Consider the following 12,273-nt stretch of genomic DNA (forward strand, 5'->3'; position numbering starts at 1 on the left):
TGCACACATGCACACACACACACACATGCACATACACTGTACACTCTTATAACTACACACCTATAAAACACATGCACACACAGACACACATCACCTGTGCACATAAACAACCCGTGCACACACACACACACAGCTCCATGCAGACGTTCACACACACATACACATAAACACACATGTGCTAGGCTCTGTCACACTCCTGTAATCCCATCGACTCAGGAGGCTAAGGCAGGAGGATCTCAAGTTCAAAGCCAGAACTTAGTGAGGCCCTAAGCAACTTAGTGAGGCCCTGTCTCAAAAAATACAGCGGCTGGGGATGTGGCTCAGTGGTCAGGAGCCCCTGGGTTCAATCCTCAGAACCAAAAAAAATAAGAAAAGGGACCTGAGGATCTTCAGCCTCCAAGTCAGTTCAAGGTCTGGTCCCCACTGTCTAGTGGGTGCCCATCTGCACCCAGCTGGACCCCACCCTCTACACCTTCCTGTTTTTAATCTTTTAGTCCCAGGCTGGAGCTTTGATCTTGGTCTTCCTGACTCACGTTTTATTTTGTCATTATCATAAAGCTTGCTGCTTTCATCTCTTACCTGATTTGAGCTCGTCCACCTGGTTTTCCATTTTCTCTGCCGACCTTGACCCTGTGTCATTACGCCTGGGCCTCGCCTACGTCTCAGGTCTTTCTTTCTTTCCTTCCTTTCTTTCATCTCAACTGTTTCATAATGTAAAGAAAACCCTGGGTTTTAAATCCTTGCTGGCTGTCTTCATGCTCAGCTTAGAATCTTCATTTTCCTTCCTTTCCTCTGTGACGACCTCTCTTTCCGCGCTCTCCCTTCTCGCCCATCCCCACCCCAACCCTATGGCCAGGCCTCCAGGTTGCTGCGCAGATGGACGCAGCGTGGCCAAGGCCGCCGGGCTAGTGCCCACCCGCCGCTGCCTCTCCTGCCTCCCGTGGCTCCTCCGCAGCCTCCGGGAACCCAGGGCCTCTCCTGTGGGCTCAGTGCCTCTCCTGTGGGATGTCCTTGCAGGTACCCTTCAGGCTGCCCTGGGGGCTCCTTGCAATTTGACAGTTTTCCCCAAGAACCCCATTCCAAGTGACACAGAGGCCACCACCATGCCACCTTCCCCAGGCTGCCACCAGCCTCTGTGCAAAGCAGGCTCATGCCCCCAGGCCTCTGAGGACTGCTCTTCTGATGCCCTCAGCCACTGGAATGGGGCAGATTACGCTGGAGCAGGCCCCAGAGGGTACCCTGCAGGAGGCTTCACCCGTACATGCCCAGGCCCCCCCTGTGCCCCTGCCCCTGGTGAGGTCCCTGGTCCCTGGGGGAGAGGGAGGACAGGAGGGCAAATGCCAGGCCCCACCCAGCTCTCGGCCAGATTGTGACCTGCCAGCTGCTGGGTGGCAAGGCCTGTGACCCTGGGTCTGCCGCGTCCCATGACTACCAGGGACGCAGGGCCACCGACCCCACGCACAGGGAATCCTCCAGAAGGGGCAGAAGGCCATCGACAGCTGGCTCTAGCAGAGTCATTTTGGGTCACCAGAGTCGCTCCCAGAGGGGCTCAGGCAGGCCTCCAGCCAGCCAGCCCCTCACTGTCAGCAGCACCATCACCAGGCCCCCTAAGGCTATGTCTCCTCCTGTCTCACCCCCTCCCACCCCTCACCCCAGCTGTAAGGAGCCAAGATGTGGCAATTTCTCTTTTTTTTTTTAAGTGGTCGGTCTGTGAGTGAGATCCAGGCAGGGCCCCCTTCGCACTGGAGCCTCTACTTACATACAGAAGGTAGGAGACAATCTATGCCCAGGGGATCCGAGTAGTTTCCCTCCTGGGGGCCAGAAGAGACTAGAAAGTTCTAGAATCTTCTCTGAAAATGTGGGTCAGGCTTTCTGTTCTTTCCTTAATGTTGGTGCGTAAGCATGAGAAGATTTCTGGGGACCTGTCACATGCTGTTGTGTTGTTTTTTGTTTTGTGTTTGGTACAGGGGACTGAACCCAGGGACACTCAGCCACCGAGCCACATCCCTAGCCCTATTTTTTTGTTTTTTACTTTGAGACAGGGTCTTGCTGAATTGCTTAGGGCCTCGCTAAGTCGCTGAGGCTGGCTTTGAACTCAGGATCCTCCTGCCTCAGCCTCCCTAGACGCTGGGATTACAGGTCTACTAAGTGTTTTAAGATTCAATGCACCCGGGCTGTGGTTGTGGCTCACTGGTGGAGCACCTGCCTAGCACGCAGGAGGCACTGGGTTTGATCCCGAGAGCCTCATAAAAAAAAAAAAAAAAAAAAAAAAAAACTAAGTGAACAAAATAAAGGTATTGTGTCCATCTACAACTAAAAATATTTTTTAAAAATGTAATGCACCTAAGTTAATTTTATAATACTCAACATAAAGGTCTTCAGCAACTTTTAGTAAATTTATTCCAAAATACCTTATATTTGTTTTGGACTATTCAATGTATGGTGCTAGGACAATTAGCTGTCCATATGGGAAAAGAATAAAAATAGATTCCCACCTCCCACATACGCAGAAACCAACTCCAGTCCAGATGAATTAAGTGGCTACGTGTGAAAAGTAAAGTTGTAAGACTTGCAAAAGAAAATGTAGAACAGGGAAGTCTATCTGATTGGAAAAACCCCAAACAAATGGTTTAGATCAACTTTTCTCTTATTTAAAACTATTTCTGGGGCTGGGGTTGTGGCTCAGTGGTAGAGCGCTCGCCTAGCATGGGTGAGGCACTGGGTTGGATCCTCAGCACCTTATAAAAATAAATAAATAAAAATAAAGGTAGTGTGTCCACCTACAACTAAAAAAAAATTAAAAAAAAAAAAACTATTTCTGTTTCAGGTATAATTGCTCTGGAGGTAGGAGAAGAACAAACCAAACCAGGAAACCTGTTATGACTGATTCCCAGTGAGGTCCAGAATTAGGTTCCTAACCTTCGCTAACATACTAATTATGTCATTACCAGGTGAGGTCACCTCAAAGTCCGAAGCAACTGCTGGAGCTCCACCCATCCCATCTAGATTCCAACTGGCAAAATAAGGAAGACAAAGGAGAGAAATGCCCCAGCAGACCCCCCCAAATACTTTGACTCATGTTTCATCAGATAGATAGATGTCAGTCTACAGACCATACCGAGTTGCAAAAGAGGCTGAAACACAATTTTTTGGCTAGTGACACTCTGTCCAACTAAAACCCAGCATTCTGTTACTAAGGAAGAAGAGTAGAATGGACGTTGGGCCACCAACAGAGTCCACCATATAAAGTTGTTATTGAACTGGGCACAGTGGCACATGCTTGTAATCCCAGTGACTTGCGGGGGCTGAGGCAGGAGGATTACAAGTTTGAGGCTAGCCTCAGCAACTTCACAAAACCCTGTCCCCAAAGAAAAACTAAAAAGCCCTGAGGATGTAGCTCGGTGGTAGAAGTTCTATCCTCAGGACTGAAAAGAAGAAAGTCATTTTTCTTTAATGCATCTGCTCTTTTGCACTTTTTAAAATAACTTTTTATTCTGTTTATTTTTTATTTTTATGTAGTGTGAGGACTGAACCCAGGGCCTCACCTGCGTGAGGCAAGTGCTCTACCACTGAGCCCCAGCCCCAGCCCCAGCCCCAAGAAAATCATTCTTAAGATGCAGAAAGCATGAATGTAAAAGGGGAGGAAAAATGGACAAATGTGATTAAATTAAAATCGGAATCATGGAATAAAGACATTTTATTGCTTTAGTAAAAATTTAAAACAAGGTGAAAGATAGATCTTACTTTGGAAAAAAAATATCTGCAGTGCCTATAACAAAGGATGGGGGCGTCTATCATATATAAAGAACTCATACAAATCAATAAGAAAAGTTAAAAATCCAACTTATGAAGCCCAACTTCATGCACCCAACAGACCAGAGGGCATGACTAGGGGACCCAGGAAGGGTGTTCCAGATACACCGCTAGTGTTAACCTTGAACATCAGTGTATCCAACGGGAGGCTGAAGTGGAAGTTGGAATGGGCTGAGGTTGAGTCTCACTTTGACTTAAGTGGGACTCACCCCAATAAGAACCGCAGGCAAGCAGGGAAGTGCGGTCCCAGTAAGTGGGTTGGTCAGAGGCAGCAGCCTTTAGGGACCCCCCAAGCCTGCACCCCTCTGACGCCACAGAACCGCCTTCTCCAGGAGGTGGGGGACAGGTACAGCAGCCTGGACTCTGTTTGGCCTGTCTCTGCATCCATCATCCTGATCGGGCAGGTACAAGAGCTGTCATTGGCTACCTTGGGTCACATGGCCACTCTGGAGGCCAGGAGGGAGATCCGTCAGAGGAAGGGGGCAGGCTTTGTTTCTGGAGCAGCCCGATGACACGGGCAGGTTCCGGGCAGAAAACTCTAGAGGCGGCCTCCAGGGCTTGAGAGAGGAGGAGAAAAGGGAGGCTGCTTCTTGCCCTTGGGGGGACGGAGGGCTCCTGAGCGGGCAGAGAGCAGGAAATGTGGGGTGCTGGGGGTCCCCAGCCTCACCTGACCCCTTCTTAATGTTACCAGATCTCAGTCCTTGTCCCTGAGCCAATCCAACACGAGGACACGGCTTTGAGAAGCACAGGGGACTCCTGTCCCTGAGACTGGGATTCCGCCCAGCCCTGGGACAGGGGCTTCTGAAAGGTGACTCAGGGGCTGCCTTCCAGGTGTCCCTGGCTGGAGTTGTCATCACCCGTTAGCTTGGGACGGGTCTGAGATCTCTGTGTGGGAGGGGGCTCAGGAGGGACGTCTCTGCCTGGGATGGGGAGGGATGGGGGCAGGTACCCCATCTCCCCAAGATGAGGGAGAGGGAGGGGGGATAGACATGTCCCTTCTAAAAACAAGCCCCAGGCCAGCATCGAGGGGGGCCTTCCCAGGTGAACTAGAGGGTGCCACCGGGGTCCCCAGGGCTGACTCACCCCAGAGCCCCCGGGTCCCAGCTCGGGGTGGAGCTGACCACTCTGCTGTGTGTGGAGGCCCCCAAACCAGGGGCTGAGGATTTGGGTGTAAGTGACTTGGTGTCCCCAGGACCCCTGTAAGGAAGGGTGCAGGGACGGCGGCCGGCAGAAGTGGGTTCCTGAGCAGCTGAATTTTGGGGTCTTGCTCGGGGCCCTCAGAGAGGCTGGGGACCTCTCGCCTCCGCGACACCTCTGGGCGGTCAGAGGGTGGGTCGTGGGGAGTTCAGTCCACGGTTCTCTGTCCAGGGTCAGGGTCACCCTTGGGCATTCAGCCTCGGGCCTGAGCCAGAATTGCAAGACCATTATCTGAAGGTGACTCGGGGGACCAGGAGTGGGGCCCTAGCCACCTGGGCTGTGTGGGCACCATGCCACAGCGCCCCCTTCAGACCTCATGAGGGGCTCCAGCTCAGGCCGTGCCAATGACCACACAAGGTCAAGCAGACAGTGCACTGTCCCCACCCCTCCTGGGCACCTCCTGTCTCCTGGGGACTGGGGTCTGTCCTGGTGGCTTCCTCCTGGACTGGGCTGGCTCCTCGGCCATCCCTGGGCACAGCTCAGACACGGGCAGCCTCCCCTCCCTGGCCCCCCGCCTCCTCTCCCTGGGTCTTTTCCCTCCACGTCCTGTCCCTTGGCGTCCTCAGCATCGATTTCTTGACCCCATGTTTATTCCCGGACGTGTCTGTCCCCCGAGGGACCTGGACTCCAGAGGGACCCTCAGGTTTGTTCTCTCCAGGTCCCACTGTGCCCTGAGCATGATGCTCCAGGGGACACGGATCCAGAAAGCATGGGTCCACCAGCCACCACCTCCACGCCACCCAGGGGAATCCTGGAGCAGGACCCAGCACAGAGGTGCCACCCGACATCCCAGCTGTTCTGGAGGCTGAGGCAGGAGGATCTCAAAAAGGAGGCCAGTCTGGATAACTTAGCGAGACTGTTTCCAAATAAAAAGGGCTGAGGGTGTGGCTCAGGGGACCAAGAAGCCCTGGTTGAAGCCCAGTGGGAGCTGGGCTGGGGGCTAGGAGTTCCTCTGGGAAACAGCAGGGCCCTGGGTGGGGTGAGAGGAAGGAGATCGTTAGGTGTTGAGGGGGTGCCAGGCTCCGGGGCCCTGGGGTGGGGCGGAGCCAGGGTCCAGGTCTGTGAGTGACCTGAACCCTGGCTCAGACCGCCTGGGAGCACCCAGCCCGGCTCCCTCCAGTCCTGGGAGTGTAACCCCGTCACACAGGGGACAGCCAGAGGGCGCTCGCGAGACCAGGTGGCTCCCCTGTATGCAGCCTGCTGAGGCTCCCCTGTGCCCTTCCCGGGGGGCAACATGAGCACTCAGGCCCCAGCTCAGAGCACCCCGGTGCCTCCGGCCTCAGCCTCCCCAGTGCCCCCAGAGACTTCAGCAGCACCTGCTCTTGCACTGATGTGTCCCTGGGTCTGGCCAGCCTGACTGCGTGCTGCCCAGGACAGGGGCCACACCCACCACCCCCCCTCCCCGGGGCCTGGCCAACAGAGAATGTTCCGGGTGTTTGATGGCCCATGGCCGCTGGCTGCCTCTGTCCCTGCCAGGCACTGGCCTTCAGAGAGGGCTGCACCGGGCATCGGTGACGGGGCCCTGTCCCCCCAGCCTGTCCTCAAGGTCGGCTGGGGGTGGGAGGGGAGCGGGAGCCAGGCTGGTTATTAATTAAAACTCCGGTCATGTGCGGGTCCTGCTTGATTCCAATAAAAACCGTCCAGGGTATTAATTACCAGATCTGGAGATAGACGCGGGTGGGGCGGCGCAGGTCCGGTAAGGATGATGGTGGCCAGAATATCAATGAGGCCGGCCTCTGCGGAGGCCCTGGGTGGAGGGGGCTGGGAGCGTGGGGCACCCTGCAAGGACAGCTAGCCACGGCATGCCAGAGCCTCACTGGAGGCCACTCATCCTCACGGAGGAGACCCGGCAGGGGTGCACCCCACTCAGACGCTGAACCTCGGCTCATTCCCAACCGCCCTCCTGGAACCGGCTGGTTTTCAAGCCCAGTTTGTAGCTGGGAACATGGGGGCACAGAATGGTTGTGCAGCTGGAGAGAGTCACACTGTCACAGGGCCCACTCCATACTGTGAACACAGCCCTCGCTGATCTGCCACTGAGACTTGTTTTTAAAACAGACACGTGAGCCGGCGCCGTGGATTGCAACACAATTCCTGAGGCTCAGGGCGGAGGCTGAGGCAGGAGGATCGCCAGTTCCAAGCCAGCCTCAGCAATTTAGTGAGGTTCTAAGCAACTCAGGGAGACCGAGACCGTGTCTCTAAATAAAAAGTAAATAAATAAGGGCTGGGGCTGGGGCTCAGTGGTCGATGGCCCCTGGGTTCAATCCCTGGTACCAATGGAAACATAAACCGGACATGTTTCTTCCTCTTCCTTGCCCCCTGCCCCCCTATCTCAGGGGAGACAGGTCACCTTCCCCCCATCCTAGGCAGAGCTCTCTGTCCTGAGCACCACCCACCATGGTGACAAAGCCATCCAGACTTGGGGACGGCACCAGAAGCTCTCAGAAATGACCCTCTCCCAAACTAACAAGTGACTTACGACTCAGACCTAGAACACAGGGAAAGTGGCCTTGGAGTCACCTCTTTAAAAGCCCCCTGTACCCCCCCCCACCCCAAGGGGCAGAATCCCAGCCTCTGGGACAGGAGGCCCCTGTGCTGCTTCTTTGCCAGCAAAGCAATAAAACCTCTTTTTCCTCCAAACCGTGTCTTGGTTATTGAATGGTATTGGGGACAAGGACCGAGCTTTTGGTAACAAGGCAGCTAGCAGATGGCAGTGCCAGGAGGCCAGCCTGCGTTCCTAACCTGGCATGGGGACCCGGGTGTGCAGGGCCAGCCTCATCCATGTGCAGACGGGGAGACTGAGGCAGCCGAGTCGTCACTGCCAAAATCACACCTCATTTGGGTGGAATGTCACCCGTGTCCCCTGACATCCAGCCCAAGTTCCTCTCCTCACTGGACTAAGCTGGGTGGGGTCCTCTCCAGACCGGGAGAGGGCAAAGGGTCCCGGATGGGCCAGGACTTGGGGGCCAGGCCCCTCCGGCCTCTGCCACCCACCCCCCATAGTCCTGGGCAGTGCCATCTCCCGCTGGACAGAACCCACCCGGCCCTTCCCTGTGTCAGCCAGGAGGCGGCCCCAGCCCGCCACGTCCCCAGCAGAATGAAAATAGGCCTGACCTAAATAGAGCACAGAGCCGGCCCCGAGGACAGGGTGTCAACACAGCTCCGACTGGGTGGGAGGAAAATGTCCACCCCAGGTCGGGCGGCGGGTGGGCCAGGGCGACAGCCAGGCTAGGAATGCCCCCCCAGTGTCCCCAGGCGGGGCAGCAGCTGGAGAGGAAGGATACTGTGTCTGTGGCCTGCTGATGGCAGCCCCCAGCACCCTGCCACCCCCTGGGGAGCCGAGACGCAGGGGCCTGCGGAGGCTGGCACAGCTCCTGGGCAGCGGGCACCAGGGCAGGGGAGTCTCTGGCTTCTGGGAGGGAAGAGAGCTGAGGGCAGTAAAGTGGACTCCTGAGCTGGCGAGTCGGTGCTGGGGCCGGTCATCTGGATGGCCTTGGGCTGGGGGCCTGGGGAGTCTGGGCCAGGCCCCAGGTTCAGGCTGACCCCTGGCCTGCGGCATAGCCCAGGATGGGCATGCAGGGAGGTGCGTCAGCGTGTGCCCTGTGGCAGGCCAGCTCCTTGGGCCACCCTCGGCTCTGCCCAGAAGGACCCTGCGCGTGTGACGCTGGTGCCACCGTGCAAGGGTTGATGGTGGCCTTCAAGTGTCTGTCCAGGAGGACGGGAGTGTGAGCAGATCTGCAGGTCCTCGTCCTCACACCGTGTCCCCTCAGAGTGACGGCCCCGCCGGGTGGGCAGAGTCCCCCAGACTCCTGATGGGCGGGGCTGGGGTGCAAAGCCAGCGCTGGCGACCCCCGTGTCCCTGGGTCCCACCTCTGTGACCCAGCCAGGCGGGGACTGAGAATACGTGGAAAGGAGTCGCAGCTGTTGTGGACAGACGGGAGCTCTCTCCTTGTCACGGTCCCCTGAGCAGCACAGGACAGTGACGAGGTGGCTTTGACATGGGATCAGGTACGCGGAGTCCTCTGGAGAGGATTTGGGGTGTCCCTGGGTTCTGTGCAGACACGGCACCACTTATGTGGGGCTGGGCATCCCAGGGTGTGGCATCCCCGGGGTCCTGTGGATGCACAGGGACTACCACGGTGGCTGGCCACTGTGGTACTCACCTGTGATCCCAGCAGCTCTGGAGGCTGAGGCAGGAGGATCGCGAGTTCAAAGCCAGCCTCAGCAATAGCGAGGCTCTAAGCACCTCAGGGAGACCTTGTCCCTAAATAAAATGTAAAAAGGGGCTGGGGCTGGGGCTCAGTGACAGGGGGCTCACCTGGCACGTGTGAGGCACTGGGTTCAATCCTCAGCACCACATAAAAAAATAAATAAAGATACTGTGTCCATCTACAGTTGGAAATATTAAAGAAAAAAATGGGGGAGGAGGGGACGGGGGATGTGGCCCAGTGGTCAGGTGCCCCTGCACTGGTGGGGACAGGATGGAGAGGATGGGGAGACCTGGTCTGAGCTCTCAGAGGCCCCAGGGAGGCCCAGGCCTAGCCTGGCTTGGGACAGTGTGGCCTGGACAAACCATTTCTCAGGGCCTGTGGGGACTCACTCACCTTGCCCACAGCTTCTATCAGTGGGCAGTCTCTCCGCCTCCATCCGATCATCAGGCCACTTGCACAGAAGGGTGAGGGTATTTACCCAAAGACACACAGCAACAAGGGCAGAGCTGAGATCCCCCACTGACCACTATGCTAACCAACGTTTCTCTTGATCTCTTGGTTTCCTGTGGTCCGACATTGGAGGATGAAGCCAAGGAAAATTCCCTGGGATTCATTCAGGATCGTGGATAACACCACCTTCCATTTTTGCAAGTGAAAAACACACGGGGGTTCAGAGAAGGAAAGATTTGCCAGCAATTGCCCAGCAACTCTGACTTCTTGCTCTGGAGTGGAGTGAACTGTCTCAGTCTCTCACCCTGGGGATTTTCTCTTCTTTTGGGTACCAGGGATTGAACCTGGGGTGCTTAACCACTGAACCGCGTCCCCAGCCCTTTTTAATGTTTTCTTTTGAGGCAGGGTCTCGCTGAGCTGCTTGGGGCCTCGCTAAATTGCTGAGGCTGGCTTAGAATGTGCCATCCTCCTGCCTCAGCCTCCCTGGGATTACACTGTGCCCGGGCCCCGCGCCCAGTTCTATCTGGGCATATTCCTCCTGAGATCTCAAAAAGGGGACTGCAGGGGACGCCCCAGTGACCACACAATTTTGTGCCGTGGGGTGGGGAGCATTGACAGCAGCCCACACTCAACTCGCTGTGCCAGGTGGGGTCCGGGGTGGGACTCCTGGGGATGGCAGGATCCTGGCTTCCTGAGTCCCAAGGCGCCTCCCTGTCCCCTGGGCAACGAGCACACACGTGTCCTGTGTGGGTGCCCAGCTGGGTGCGCTGGTGGCTGCCTCCCTCTGGGCACAGCCCAGCCCTGCAGGACAGCGCCCACCCAGCCCCTCCAGCCCCCAGCCTCCCCTCCCCCGGCCTCTCCCCCCAGGTCTAGCTGCCTGCTCTCCACTGGCCTCTTGCTGTTGCCCGTGACCTTGGAGCCCTGGAGCACCGACCGCAGACCAGGTCCACCAGGGCTCCGCGAAGCCCTAACCCCAGTGTCCTGGGCCACACGCCCATTCAAGCTCCTCGGCGTCACATGCTTCTCCCAAGGGGACAGGGTGGGGAGTGTGGGACCCTCCAGGTCACCAAGTCAGCAGCCAAGAGCTCGTCCGCCCCGCGCCCAGGTCCTCTGGGCCTGACCAGCTCCCAGAGGGTGGGACCCCAGGTTGTCCCAGGTCCCGCTGCCTTGGTGGGGCTCTCTTGAGGGGCCACTTTTACGCCGCTCCTACCCTGAGCCCCCAACCTACTCCTCCTGGGCAGAAAGGGGAGCCTCTGGATGCTGGAGATGTCCCCCAGCCCCCCTAGAGCTGCACCAGGGGCAGTGGCCGGTCCTGCCCCTAGGCCCCTGCCCAGGCCCCTCAGAATGTCTCTGAGTCCTCCACCTAATGCAACTCAGGGTGCCCTCTGTCATGGGGGTGACAGGTGCTGTTGGGCTTGTTAATGCCCCCCTGAGCTTAAAGCAGGAATGACTTAGGTTAGACATAGGGAGGACTGTTGAGTGTTAAAAGAGATGCCCCAACTGTGGACAGCAAGTCTCAGCGGGGTGAGGGGCCCTGGCTGGGAGCAGGGAGGGGACAGCCCCTTCCCCCCACGTAAGGTGCTCCCTTGCCCACCCTGCCCCGAGCTCTGGGAGGCAGTGGCCTCAGGCTCCTCTCTATCATAATATTTACCCACAGGGCCCCGACTGAGCCAGGCAGCCCAGCAATTACCATCACGTCACCATTATTGCTGATAATTCTGATCATAAGCATAAATTACAGACAGGAGCGGGCTCAGCGGGGAGAGCGGGAGGCAGAGACTGCTCTGGGCGGGTGATGGTTGAGGCCAGCCTCCTGCCTGGCCCGCCTCTCCCCTCCCGCCACCTCCCACTTGTCCCCCCCTAAGCCTGGCCCCAGGCTACTGTGACTCCAAGTGGCATCCCCGCCGGGGCCCTGGGCTGTCCTGGCCACCTCTCCAGGAGCCCCACTCCGCCTCCCACTGACTGTTAAGGGGCAGTTATCACCGAGATCCTCCATCCAAATCCATCTTCCGTTTCTCCCCAGCTGCAGCCACGGAGACCCCCGGCCCCATTCCACGCCTTGCTCCCGAGATTCCAGTGGAGGAGGATCGGGGGAGCCAAGGGTGAGGGCAGAGATGACAGGGACGGAGGGGCGAGGAGAGGGACGGAAGGACCAACATGGAGAGACACAGAGGCTCAGACACACCCCACAGAGCCAGAGATGCAGGGACAGAGATGAGAGGGGAGAGCCCAGAGGTAGACACAGGGGTGATGACCACTGGCTTAGAGACAGAGCAGAGAGAGACCAGTCACAAGGTCCTGACCCAGAGGGCACAGAGGGACAGAGAGGGGCCAGCCCAGGCAGGGCCCACACACGCTTTGCTGGAGAGCAACAGGCAGACAGAGAGAAATAAGAGGCCACTGCAAGGCCCGAAGGTGGACAGAGAAGGCCTGTTTTATCCATCCATCCATCCATCCATCCATCCACCCAGGTGGAGTCCTGCTGTGCGCCAGGCTCAGTGCTAGACACTGGCAACATCCAGGGATTTGTGAGCACTCAGCCCTCCCCTCGCATGGGGTTTAGAGTTCCCGGGCGATTGAGTCCCCCTTGTGTTGCTATAAC

The 12,273-nt window shown here is 57.3% G+C and overlaps 1 long non-coding RNA gene across 1 annotated transcript; it reads left to right on the forward strand.

The window, feature by feature from the left end:
* The first annotated feature begins 4,629 nt into the window (after positions 1-4,629).
* Positions 4,630-7,650, forward strand: LOC144367471 (uncharacterized). Its single transcript, XR_013426886.1, has 2 exons — positions 4,630-7,219; positions 7,347-7,650. It is a non-coding gene; the product is annotated as an uncharacterized LOC144367471 (long non-coding RNA).
* The last annotated feature ends 4,623 nt before the right edge of the window (positions 7,651-12,273 follow it).

Source organism: Ictidomys tridecemlineatus, chromosome 10 (assembly GCF_052094955.1).
Source record: "Ictidomys tridecemlineatus isolate mIctTri1 chromosome 10, mIctTri1.hap1, whole genome shotgun sequence".
In the NCBI taxonomy this organism is placed as follows: domain Eukaryota; kingdom Metazoa; phylum Chordata; class Mammalia; order Rodentia; family Sciuridae; genus Ictidomys; species Ictidomys tridecemlineatus.